The following is a 13442-nucleotide window of genomic DNA, read 5'->3' as shown; positions in this document are numbered from 1 at the left end:
TCCTGGCTTTCCCTCTCTCTCGTATCGTTTCCATCTTTACACCCCCACTGCGCTTCCCGCCCATTGAATACGGACCACGAGGGCTTCAGGAGGAACTATGGCTGGTGACGGCGACCTCTGTGCTCTGTCCTTGTGTATAGTTAAAGCTCTGTTAAAATTATTATTATTATTATTATTAATCAAGTTTATAAGCACACGGCTACCTCCGACGGAGGTGTACCAGCGCGAACTGCAGCAGCAGAGGCATGACCAGGTGATTTGGTGGGCTTAAGACAGGTCAAATAACAATGTTTTCAATGCTTTCCTGAACAAGCGTTCCGACTATGCCTTCCGAAGATGTTCTGGCATAGAATCCCATAACAAGGCTGTTCTTACAGAGAAAGCTTGTCCACCAGTCCTAGCTTTCCTAAAACGCGGAGTCACCAGTAACTCCTGGTGGTTTGACCGTAGGACCCTCGTTTGATAGTATTTCCGAAGTCTTTGCTTAAGGTATTGTGGACCAGAGCCTCTGATTGCTCTGTAAGCCACAGTCTACGCCTTAAACTCAATTCTTCTTTTGACAGGCGGCCAATGTAGGCTTCGGAGATATGGTGAGATATGGTGGCGGAATGGCACGTTCCTAATTAGCCTTGCTGCCGCATTTTGTATAGTCTGCAGTTTCCTGATTAGATAATCTGGCATACCCAAGAACAGACTATTTGCATAGTCCAGCTGTGAGATGAGATTGTATAGCGCTTTTTAATATTGAACTTTTTAAATAATTACTTGTGCTAAATTGTTATTTACTTGTGCGAGAAATACAATATCCCCTGCACCACACGCCATTACTGACTTGGCTTTAGTTCCGGAGCCGCCTCCCTATTCCACCTCGTGGGGGCCAGCAGTCATTTCCGGTTTGCCTGCACGAAGAGCGGTTAGTGCTCTAGTGCATTAAACTTCTGGGCTATTTAGGCTGAGCAGCGGTAGGAGCTCGCTGCGGGAAGGAGACAGTGGCAGTGTCCCCGACCCGCTTGGCGAGACAGGTCTGTCTTTGGCAACAAAAGATTGTATAGCGCTTTTTAATATTGAACTTTTTAAATAATTACTTGTGCTAAATTGTTATTTACTTATGCGAGAAATACAATATCCCCTGCACCACACGCCATTACTGACTTGGCTTTAGTTCCGGAGCCGCCTCCCTATTCCACCTTGTGGGGGCCAGCAGTCATTTCCGGTTTGCCTGCACGAAGAGTGGTTAGTGCTCTAGTGCATTAAACTTCTGGGCTATTTAGCCCTCGCAGCCTCACGAGCGCGCAGCGGTCGCGCGCAGCCCCGCCGAAGACCCGCCAAAGAGCTGCCCGTCTGCGCCCGTCCACGCTAAGGCAGCGCCAGGCGCCAGTCTCTCTGCTGTTTCGAGGCTGTAACCTGTGCGGTAAGATGTGCTACTCTAAGCAAGAGCTGCTGAATCTTCAACATCTTGTACCAGGCGGAACCCAGCGCATATCTCGCATCCACTGCCACACCCTTCCAAGCTATGCACTCTCACTAAATTAAAGCTAAAACCACCTCAATCCACACAGACGGCCCTCAGGTTGGGACACCTTAACGTCAGATCGATGCAGAAGCATCATCTAGACATACACGATCTCCTATCAGACTACTCCCTTGATGCCCTGTTTATGACCGAGACGTGGCTCCATGATGACATGGACTCGGTCATCAACCTGGCCACCCCCACGGGATTTACCACATATACCTTGAACAGGAATTCAAGAGGGGGCGGACTAGCGCTCATAGCTAAATCGCACCTCGCCTGCCAATTTGTTAAAGCTGATATTAAGGGCAGCGAAAGTGCTAGATTCTCTATTAAAGCCAATCCTCAATTTTGCGCGACCGGCCTCTTGATTTATAGACCCCCCCGGCGCCGACACTCCATTCATTAACTCGCTCCTACAGTACCTGGCCACTAACATCACTAAAACCTCCAATCTCACGATCATAGGTGACCTTAACCTACACCTTGACCGGGACACTGAGCCCAAAATCACCACCTTTCTTGCAGACCTTGCCGCCCTCCAGCTCAATCAACTCGTGAGTGGCCCCACCCACAGAGCGGGACACCTCCTTGATCCCATCTTTTCGAACATCGCGAATGGGATTGCTGGCACACCCATTCCCATGGCTTGGACAGACCACCACCTGGTGATCATGACTGTCCCTTGGAAACCTGCCCCCGCTTCTGTGCCTACCCCTCAAGTCCAGAAGCGTCCGTGGAGAAAACTCCGCCTGGAAGATCTCCATAATCTCCTGAGGACAAATCCCCCTCCCCCGAGTGACGACCTTGACTTACGATACGACCAGGTCTGCCACTGGATTACTCAAGCATTGGACACCCTGATACCAGCTAAATGGATCAAGGCCCGTGCCCATGTGGCTAGCCCCTGGTACAATTCAGAATTAGCCACTCTGAAAAAAGAATGTAAAAAGGCGGAAAGAGGATGGAGGAAAAATTATGATACCAACCTCAAACATAAATACGTTCAACTTCAAAAAACCTATCATCGTCATGTCTGCAGAACAAGGGCGACGTATTATGCCACCGAAATCAACAGTAGCACCAACGCTTCGAAAACTGTCTTTAAAATTTTAAAAGACCTTACTGCAAAAAAAACGCTATTACTGCCTCCACCTCTCCGGACCTATGTAATAATATGGCCAATTTCTTTACCGACAGAATAAAGAAAATTTACGATACCTTCCCCAATTCCCCCCAGATTTCTGTCACTTTGGACCCCACCAGACCCGATCTCTCCTCCCTCCCTACACTAGAGCGTGAGAGCTTTCAAAAAATCTGTAAAAAAATCAAATCTGGCTCCCCGGCCGATCCTCTAAAATCCAAGACCTTTTGTGAAGCCAATGAGCTTGTCACGGAACCTATACGGAATATCATTAACCTGTCTCTTTCCACTGCCAAAATACCCTCTAAATGGAAGCAGGCATGGGTATCTCCCATCTTAAAAAAGCCCACCCTAGATCCCACTCTTCCTGAAAATTTTCGGCCTATCTCACTTCTCCCCTGGCCAGCTAAAATTATAGACACACGTCAACACCACCCTCACCAATTTCCTCCTAACCAATAACATCCTGGATAACTCCCAACCCGGGTTTAGAGCTGGTCATAGCACCGAGACAGCCTTGCTCAGTGTTACAGATGACATCCGTGCCATTCTTGACACCGGCGGAACGGCAGCACTGATCCTGTTGGATCTCAGTGCTGCCTTCGACACGGTGTCACACGAGGTCCTTCTGATGAGACTGGAGGAAATTGGAATCACAGGGACTGCCCTGGGATGGTTTAGAGACTTTCTTTCCAACAGATCCTTTAAAGTCTCCACCCCCCCTTACCTCTCTAAAGAGCACAGCACTGGACAGGGGGTGCCTCAGGGGTCATCACTGAGCCCCACCCTGTTCAATGTTTATGTTCGACCGCTAGCAGAAGTGGTTAAAAAGAGTGGACTGGCGTTAGTGTCTTACGCAGACGACACCCAGTTGGTGGTAGCTCTCAATGACAACAACGGTTTGGAGGCCCATCACTTCAAACAGACCCTTACTGACATCACCAACTGGATGACGGCGAATTTCCTCCAGCTCAATGCGGGGAAAACAGAGATACTGCTCCTGGGGAAAAACACCGCATCCTGGGGCGAAAGCTGGTGGCCCGACACCTTGGGCCAACCTTCTAAGCCCAAGGAATGTGTTAAAAATCTGGGAGTCTGGGTAGACTCGGCATTGAAATTCACCCAACACACCAAAAAAGTGGCAGCTACCTGCTTCGGCATCCTGCGCAATCTAAGACCCATCCTGAAGTTCTTCGATTGCCACACCCGCCAGTTAATTGTCCAAGCTACCATCCTTTCTAGGCTGGATTACGCCAGCTCCCTTTTACTGGGCGCTAATCTGGCGGAAACTACCAGACTTCAGAGAGTCCAGAATGCTGCCTCCAGGGCCCTGGTAGGTCTCCCCCGCCACTCCTCGGTGGCTGGAGTCCTGAAAAAACTGCACTGGCTCCCGGTGGGAAAAAGGATTCAGTTTAAGGCACTCTGCTTAGCCTTCAAAATCCTTAAAACCGCCTCTCCCCCGATGTTGCGCCCCCTCCTGGCGGAGTATATTCCTAGGAGGTCACTTCGTTCAGAAGGACAACATCTTGTGGTCATTCCCCGCACCTAACTGGCCAGAATGGGCGGCCGATCCTTCAGCCTGCTCGCTGCCAAGCTTTGAACAGCCTACCGGAAACAATCCGTGGCATACAGGACCTTCTGGCTTTCAGGAAAGCCATCAAAACCCACCTCTTTCAGTAATCTCCCCTTCTCCCCTCTGGTGCTTTCTTCTTTCTGCCTTCAGCTTCACTCGCAGCGCCGGGACGCCCCTTGGCTGGGGCAGCCGAGCGCTATATAAATCCCAATAACATAACAACATAACATAACATGACTAATGCATGGACCACTGACTTTCTACATTCCATCGGCAGAAGATGTAAAAATCTTCTCAAGGCTTTCAACTTCTAAAAACATGTAGAAGAGACCTGGCAGATCTGAGATTTGCCAGTTAGATTGGAATCAAAACTAAACCCAAGGTTCCTAGCTGATGTAGCCGGAGAAGGTGGAGGATTTAGCTATGAAGTCCACCAAAGGTCAGGCTTGGGAGGAGAGGCTTGAATAAAAAAAATGACCTCTGTTGTATCTGCATTTAACTTTATGCAGCTATCAGCATACACCGCTTAAAATTTATAAATACAGCCTTTGAGTGTTCCCTGAAGGAGAACACAAGCTGAGTGTCATCCGAATATTATATGACCTTCATCCCTAGTTGTTCAATGATTGGAGCTAAATGGGCCAGATATACATTAAAGAGAGTAGGGCCAAGGCTGAGCCCTGCGGGATTCCACAAACTGAGGGGCTGAAAGACGACACGTGTGGTCGTAGGAACACTTTTTGGGACCATCCCTCCAAGAAGGAGCGGAACCAACTCAAGGTAGTCCCGGACACTCCCAGGAGCGCAATTCTTTCCAGGAGGATCTGGTGTGCCACAGTATCGAATGCTGCAGACAAGTCCAGCAGCACCAACATCGCACAGCTACCCTGGTCCACCATTTCCCTTATAGTTTCTGCCAGTTCAAGCAAGGCCTTCTCAGTCCTAAATCCCGACTGAGAGTCATTCCGAATGATTGTGAGACTCTAAGAATTCAGGCATTTGTTTTTAAACTTCCTTCTCAAGTATCTTAGCCGGTGCAGAGAGAAGTGAAATAGGTCTAAAATTCTTTAGGTCTGCTGGGTCTGCATCTTCTTTCTTCAGGATTGGTTGTTCAAAAGCTGTTTTCCACCTTGCAGGATAGATGCCTTCTTTCAGAGAAGAATTCCAGATAAAATTAAGGAGGGGGTTCATCCTGAAAGCAAGAAGTTTATAAAACCTAGGTGGGCAGGGATCAGCCGATGAGCCGGACTTAAGTTTATAAAGTTCCAGCATAGAGGCTTCTTGGCTAAAGGGCCGAAATTCCGACCTGCTCTCCACATGCTGGATCGAAGGCACTGTCTTGACTGAGAGACTTGCTGGAACTATCTTGGGGAAAGAAGAGTATATAGTCTGAATTTTGTCCTGGAAGAAACTAGCTAACTCTTCACATAGACTAGCTGAAGGGACAATCGTGCTCTTTAAGGTTTGTGGCTTCCGAAATCCCTGCACAATATTAAAAACTCCTCTTGAAGAGTTGTCTGAGGCTTTTATTTGATCTGCGAAAAATTCTATCAGAGTATTGCGGTTTAGCCTGCGAAATCTTTTCAATGCTATTCTATGTGTTCTTAGCCTCTAGGTCATACTTTTTCCGTCATAGACGCTCAAGTCGCTTACATAGGCTTTTTTCCTGGCGGAGTTCGAGTGAAAACCATGGAGCTGATGTTTTTTTCCTAGCCGGTTTTGAGGTTTTGATGGGGGGTACTTTATCAATGGCTGAGATAATCCAATCATCAAAGGCAGACGCATCTTGATTGGGATGTCCTATAAGTAATGGGAGCGTTTCCTGTAATTCTGGTTCCGTACGCTTGGGTGTAACCTTCCTCCAATTTCTTCTCTCTTCAGCCTCCATACTGGACTGATTAGTGCAGATTAAACTAGTGAGGGTAAAGGGAACTAAATAATGATCCGTCCAGGTCATCGGTAAAGGATCTAGCACTTTCATGGTATGGTCGTTGGAGAAAATCAGATCCTACGTGTGGCCGGCTGAGTGGGTAGGTGCAGTCACCATTTGTGCTAGATTTAGCCAGTTGAGAGTGACAGCCAGTTGGAGGGCCATTGGACAGTTATCCTTATCCATATGGACACTGAAGGCCCCAAGAACTAGGAAATTAGAGTATTTTAAGGTAAGTCTGCAATCGTATCAAACAACTCCGTCCAATGAGAGGGCAGGGAGTCTGGGGGTTTGTAGATGAACAGGCCCGCACAAGAGGAAGTAGGAGAGAATCTGATACTAAAGGAGATTGCTTCTAAAGATCCTGCAAACTCAATTTATTTTTACCAGATGTCCCAATCCTTTCCTAAGTATTACTGCCAACCCACCCGCGCCTGTTACCGGCACGATTAGCTGTTACCATACAATAACCATCCAAAATGGCCAGACCTACATCGGGGTTGGAACTTTCCTTTAATCAAGTTTCGGTTAAAAACATGGCATCCCAAGAGTTAGCTTCGAGATTGAGCCAAATCTCGTCAGCATGTTTTGGCAGGGATCTGCAGTTGATTAAGCAGGCCTGCATGTGAAACCACGGTGTCTGTGGATGTACTATAGATGGATGCGGCGAAGCAGCAGCCATGCTCCTACTGCCCTCTTTCCCTGGCCATCTCTCCAAAGAAAAAGCACAGTAATCACATTGTGGCCTCAGGTCATCTTTCCTTTCAGGTCATTCAGTGATCTCTGTCGAGGGGGCTGTTGTGGACGGATGTGATCATGTCTGTGATCCTTGAATACTAATCTAGTGGGCAGTAGCCCCTCTTGGGACATGGTCTTCTTGTCTGCTCAGTGGGCTAAACAGTAGCAGGTATCAGAGCTTCCTGCCTGGTACCGACCCACTGTGTGCCGTAAGTTATCGCGTCGCTATCCCTAATCCCTGGCCATGCAGGATCGGGCTGCAGATTTAGTGGGAACGGCACCCCCAGAGCCCTAGGACAAGTTAGGCTCCCATCTTCTGTGCTGCTGTAGAGACCCTAGAACTTGGAATTCTACTTCATTCCCTAACCGGTATCATTCTCTGCCATGCCAGCAGGGGCGCAGCTTCCGGGGTGGTATTTGGGGTGTTACATCTGACTAGTAAATGTATTTCAGCTAAATAGTTGGGCACAGGTGCTTTCAGTCGGGTATGGTGAGATATCTGTCGCATTTCGACAGGAGTTTTTATCTACACACCGACACAGACACGCGCACACACTTTTCCCTTTCTGTTTTGAAAGTCTTCAACAATGTTGGTTGTATTACAAAATAACGTGTTTTCTCTCACTCCGCATGTGTCTCCTTTCCATTGCCCCATTAGCCCTTCTCATGCGCCCTGCTTGTCGTATAAGGTGTTTTAACATTATATATATGCTGGTTCCATTCATGGAAAATCTGCAGCTCACCCCTCCAATCTTACTGCCCAAGCTATGCTCCTGCCTGCCAGTGTCTCACTATTACCTATTTACTTCAGTGTCAATGAGGTGTTTGCTGGTTTACGTGTGTGAGTGTCTTTTAGCCTGTGTGTTTGCTTATGTGTGCATGTTTGTGTGCATCTATTTGAATATCTGATTGTGGGTGTTATTTTTTTCTCTTTGTATTTATGTGTTTATGGGTTGTTAGGTGTCTGTGTGTTCATGTGTGGTGTGTGTGTTTGTGGGTCTGTGCATCTCTTTGTATGTGTATTTCTTTGTGGGAGCGCTCGTTCTGCCTTTATCAATGTAGATTACAGTAAATTACATTAGCACGCACTCAGTTTTCTATGTATTCACAATCAATGAGTAGGATACCATTTTCAGTGTAAAAACTGCACTTGTAAATCATTATTTTTATCACAAACACAGATTGTTTATCCTCAACTCCAACTTTTAAACACAACACGTAAACTAGAGGCGTAGCTTCCATTGGTGCAGCAGGTGCAGTGGCACCAGGGCCCACTGAACCCTAATTATTGCTGTATTTCACAGTTCAAACAGGGACCAAAGACGGCATTTCTTTCCTTTCTTTCACTTGGGCCCCTGACACACTGGCTACTGCCATCATCTAGCCTTGCTGTATGCTGTATGAAAGAGTCAAGACTCTTTGGATATTGATCTACTCGTGAAATACACCTGCTTTAGAGTTGGAAATGATTATCAGCCCCCTCAGTGGCAGGAAGTTCCATTGAGGGGTTATGGCAGTGCCTACCAGGACTGAATGTGAACACAGCTAATTACAAGAGGCTGCCGGTGCATTACAGGTCCCATAAGGAAGACACACGGCCATTCTTGCCCATCGCTATGGCCAATGATCAATGCCACAGTCATGCTGTTGTTAAGTTCTAGCCATTTCACTGACATTAGTTTCTCTTATCTCTACAGAACAGCATTCTGATTCATAAGGCAGTGAACTTAACGAACACTTAGGATTATCAGGTGAACTCTGTTATTGTTCCTTTGCTTTATGGGTGTCACTTTAGGATTTTTTCTTTATCTTAATTCATATTGCAGTAGTATCCAGTTGTAAGGTCCTGATGAAAGCAAGAGACAATTACTGTCGTTCACTTGCAGAAACATGTTGACCAAATATGCAGCTGGGTAGTCCAACATCTATTCGACTACCTTGCCTACTTTTTAGAGTAGACAAACGGGCAGCACCAGAATAAACTATTTACAGTGCCCGTTTATTCTATTTTAAAGTCACTCACTCTTTTCATTCTTTGTTCCATCACTTTTTGTACACTGCAACACCAGTCACCCGTGTTTATACCATCTACACTACTAACATCACATTTGAGTGAGACCCTTACATCTCTAGGGAGGGATTCAATCCAGCTATGGTCCCTGAACCTGCGGGCTCTCACTGTGAGATCGTCCCTTGAGGAAACCCAAATGATGAAGGGCGGTTCCGTGTGGTGACTGATGGACATCCGGACCAAACACCATGAGTTGACTTCTGGTTGGCTGACCCCTAGTTTAAGTACACTTGGGAGTTTAAGAGTATAATTTTCTGTCTTTGCTTTCTTGCTAATACTGTCAATAGGCATCACTATACATGTTGACCCCCTGACATTTTGTTGTGTTACTGGTGCATTACAGGTGCCTGTATATTCTAGGCCATGTCAAAACGTTTGGAAAACTTTATGAGAAACGGCGATCTCCGTATGTGCTGCAAACAAGTACACTATCCCGCCAAGATATTAAGGCATAAAGAGCCTTGTTCCTTGGGGAAGTTTACTTGCGAACCATAGAGACTCGAAGAGAGAGAGATAGCTAGATAGATATTTTCACTGAAAAAAGCAAAGGTTACAGGGACGAAATAGGTAGGAAATAGCATAAAAAACCTTAGAAATGCACGAAAAAAAACAAAGGTTACAAGGGCCTTTTTCCTTAGGTTCACATTTTACACACACAAAACCATAGAAACTGAGCAGTTATAGTTACCTGGGCTAACTCTAACTTACACTCCCCACAATGCACTGCTTATGAAGCGGGCAGAGAAACACATGAAAACATTGCTCCTGCCCGTAGAGCACAGGATTGTAAGCTGCTCCCTACGGGTAGGAACAATACTGGCTCCCGCTGGCATCACCGGGGCTTTGGGACCCCCCCTGGCCCCCAACAATGATCATGTGGGTGCCCTGGGTGGGCTCAAGGGCACCCTATACCGGCAGGGCCATTTTTGTAAATCTTTCTTTATGCGTGGTCAAGGCATATGCTTGGTAAAGACTTGCGTGATAACGGTGTTACGTGGTAAAGGTGTTACGTGGTAAAGGCATTTGTTGGAATGTATGACATTATAATTACTCTAATCCTGCACTGTGAGAAGTTGGCCTGATGTGCAGTGTTCACTATTCTAGTGATCACTATATATCAGTCCAAACAACCCGTATTGATGATTGGTTGTAAGTCAACCTTATAGACCAGCTATCCTAGTAGCATGGATACGAGCAGTCTAAGGCTAAGACTCTAGAGGGCGTGTTAAGCCAGCTGTTTTACCATCACATTACCCCTTGAACACCCAGTGAAAGGACACCACACAAGTGTTATGAAAATAAACAATGTATTTATTAGAATCACAACAACCCTGTACTCTTTATGAGGACAGGGTGCTAGGCACACAACAAAACTCTCACGAAAATACTTAAGTTAGCACGTTATACACAAATGCCCGAGGGGCACTGTGGCACTTCGGGGTCGCCTGGGACTTGGACCTTAGGTAAGGGAGGGGACGGGGCTGCTGCGTTGGGTAATATCCCCTCAAGGAGACTCACAGACACCGGGGTTCTGGGTAACGCTGGCTTTATTAACTTAAAAGTGCGTTTGCGATTTATGGTTTTCCGGTAATAGGGAAGTGCTGACTCTGCCTCTTCCGTCAGTCTTTGAAGGCGTTTCTCCGATGCTGTTTTCCTCTCGTCCCGGTGTCTTCTGGGACTGGGAGTCCGGACCTTCTCCTCCACGGTGTCGGGCCGTCTCGTCAGGGGGTAAAGGAAAAACAACAACAGTGCTTTAGGATCCTGGTCGGACCGTTATCACAGGGAGAGGGAGTGAGGACTCACACGTGCACAACTCGGCTCTAGGGTGCTGGATAGTGAGGGTGGGGTAGTGCATAGGATGTGAGTGTTGTACGGCTACGGTGGTTTCGCCCACTTAAAGCCCGCAAGCCGTGACCGTACCTCTGGTAGCCACACTTCCCTCGATGAAGTGTGGCTGGGCGAAGAGCCTTCCTGATGGCCTCCTGGCTTTCCCCGTCGTCGTCTCTCCTCCAGTCCCGACTCGTCCTCCTGCCTCCGATGTTCTCTCGTCTCCTCTCCTGCCTCCTGCCTCCGATGTTCTCTCGTCTCCTCTCCTGCCTCCTGCCTCCGATGTTCTCTCGTCTCCTCTCCTGCCTCCTGCCTCCGATGTTCTCTCGTCTCCTCTCCTGCCTCCTCTTCTTTCCGCCGCTCCCGCCTCTCCTCCGTCGCCGTCCTCAATCTCCACTCGTCCTCTTCTCCTCTTCTCTCTCCGTCGCTCTCACTTCCGCCTCCTCCGAGTGCATAACACACCTGAGTGTGTTCCGGGGCGTCCTTTACCTGAGTCGAGGGGGCGTGTCCAGTGACGATGTCTTTGTCCAGCTCCGCCCAGTTAAAGTAACAGGGTCCACCTGTATCGTCCGAGTCTGAGTCGTCCTGTTCCTCAGCTCCCCGCCAGGCCCCTGTATGCTGTTCAAAGAGAGGTGAGACAGGTAAGCCAGGTGGCCCCGCGTCCACCCCGTCACAGGCACGAAAAACCATATACTTAAAAAGTGGAATGCGAAATTACTAGCAGGTAAGTACAATACTAATAGGCTTTGGACTCGCTAGGACTTGACTATAGAATCGTTAGATTACTTCTAGGAGACCTAGGGGACTCGGGTGCAGAGTGTGCACTCTCACGCGGGATGCGGGACAAAGTCTATGGGAGCTAGTAAAGGCAAAGTTAGTGTTCACGGGCGAACCCGACCTGGTAGGAAGAAAACGACAGTGGTTCCTGACCCTAGGATAGTGAGGCTATGCTGGGACACCGAAGTGCCGAAGTTACCTAGCCCAGGGGCTGCAGCTTCATAGGTCTGAAAAGACGTCGGGAATCTCGTTGCCGGACCAGGAGCCTGGAAGAAGGAAGTTGCTGGCAGGCGACCAGTGAAGGAAAGTTCGATGGATCCAAGCCTGGATCGAGGAAGAAGAAACCTGAAAGCAGAGGGGACCAAGTTCTTGAATCACTAGCCAGTGATTAAGTGGGCACCAGGATGGCACCGGGCGAAGTCACCTCGAATAGGTGAGTGGGCGACGCTGGCTCTGCAGATCTCACGGACCAGGAGGCGTTGTCGGCGACCAGGATGGAGAGGCGAGCTGTCCCACAATGGATGAAGCTGTCGGCGTCGAAGTTACCCAGGATTGGGCAACAAGCCTTGGCTAATTCAAGCCCACGCGGTGGACTCAAAATGGCGTCTTGAGTGGACCAGGAGGGTCCGGGGTGCTCCTCTTTTGGAAGGGAGCAAGGGCCAGCCTGGAGCAACCAGACCAGCAGCAGAAATGTCGTCGGGCGTCGTTCAGAAGGCCACAAGCCAGCGGGCTAGTAGCCAAACAACGCGGTGAGCAGCAAAAAGCAGAAGGGCCCCACGCAGATCGTGGAGATGCTGGGAGGCTGCACTTCGGTGCTGGAGCTGCTCAGGGTCGGGGCTTCTCGGACCCCAAAGCACTCACCAGGAAATTACTCGGCGGGCTTGCTGGAAAGAAGTCGTGCAGTCTTGAAGATGGCCGGTCCCTCGAGGTCTCGTCACACCCACGAATCTCAGCGTGACTGATGATGCAGGTAGAGGTCAGAGGTGCCAGGGAAGCCGGTTCTCGTCGAGCTGGGCAGTCTTGATCCGGAGGAGAGACTTGCAGCAGACCGCAGTGTTCTTAAGATGGTGCCTGCGGATGCAGGGTGACTACTCCTTAGTCACAAGGGAGAAATCTTAGGAAGAAGTCTTGAGTTCCTTTCGTGGAAAGTAGTTTCAGGATTCAAAGATGATCTGATTTGGAAGGGGGCCAGTTCCTACCTTTATCCTGTAAAAAGGGGCTGGCACGCGACTAAGTCCTGCCCTAGGGGTGGGACTAGGAGGGGGGTGGTTACACCCACTTCCTTGGCGGGCTTTTCCCCAGCACAGGGTCTGGAGTGACCCTGGAACTGGTTCCAACCAGCCTATGCACAGTGAGCACCGGGGTGCCACGTGCAGTCACCTTCCTCTAAAGCCCTGCCTACCTACAATACACAAAACCCTGTCTGGGACGGTGCTGGCACCGCCCCTGGCAGGAAACCCTTTGTCCTTATCTCCTGCTCTGGGAGGACTCCCAGCAGCAGGAGGGCAGACTTGTGTCTCGGTGGCAGCATCCATTTTGTGGAGCTGAGGCTCTGTTTGACTTTAACCGGGGTTAGGGGTTACATACATGTCGTGTCCCTCTAGAAGGGTGGAATGCTAACCCCGTCGCCAGAATTGGCGAGGTGTTAGTATTCCAATTCGTATGACACCTTACTCGACATGTTTTGATAAAGTGATACCAGAGTTGGCATATAACCGCGAGGATTATAATGCATTTAAGAGTATATGGTATGCGATATCATGGAAACGGCTAAGGGATGGATCCCGAAAGCCGCAGACAGGCTCAGCTCATGCCAGAGCACCATCTCACACGATTCCAAGCACTCTGCCTTCAGGATTGTTAAGGCCT

Source organism: Lissotriton helveticus, chromosome 1_2, assembly GCF_964261635.1.
Source record: "Lissotriton helveticus chromosome 1_2, aLisHel1.1, whole genome shotgun sequence".
NCBI classification, from domain to species: Eukaryota; Metazoa; Chordata; class Amphibia; order Caudata; family Salamandridae; genus Lissotriton; species Lissotriton helveticus.
Note: the sequence above shows the minus strand (reverse complement) of the source record.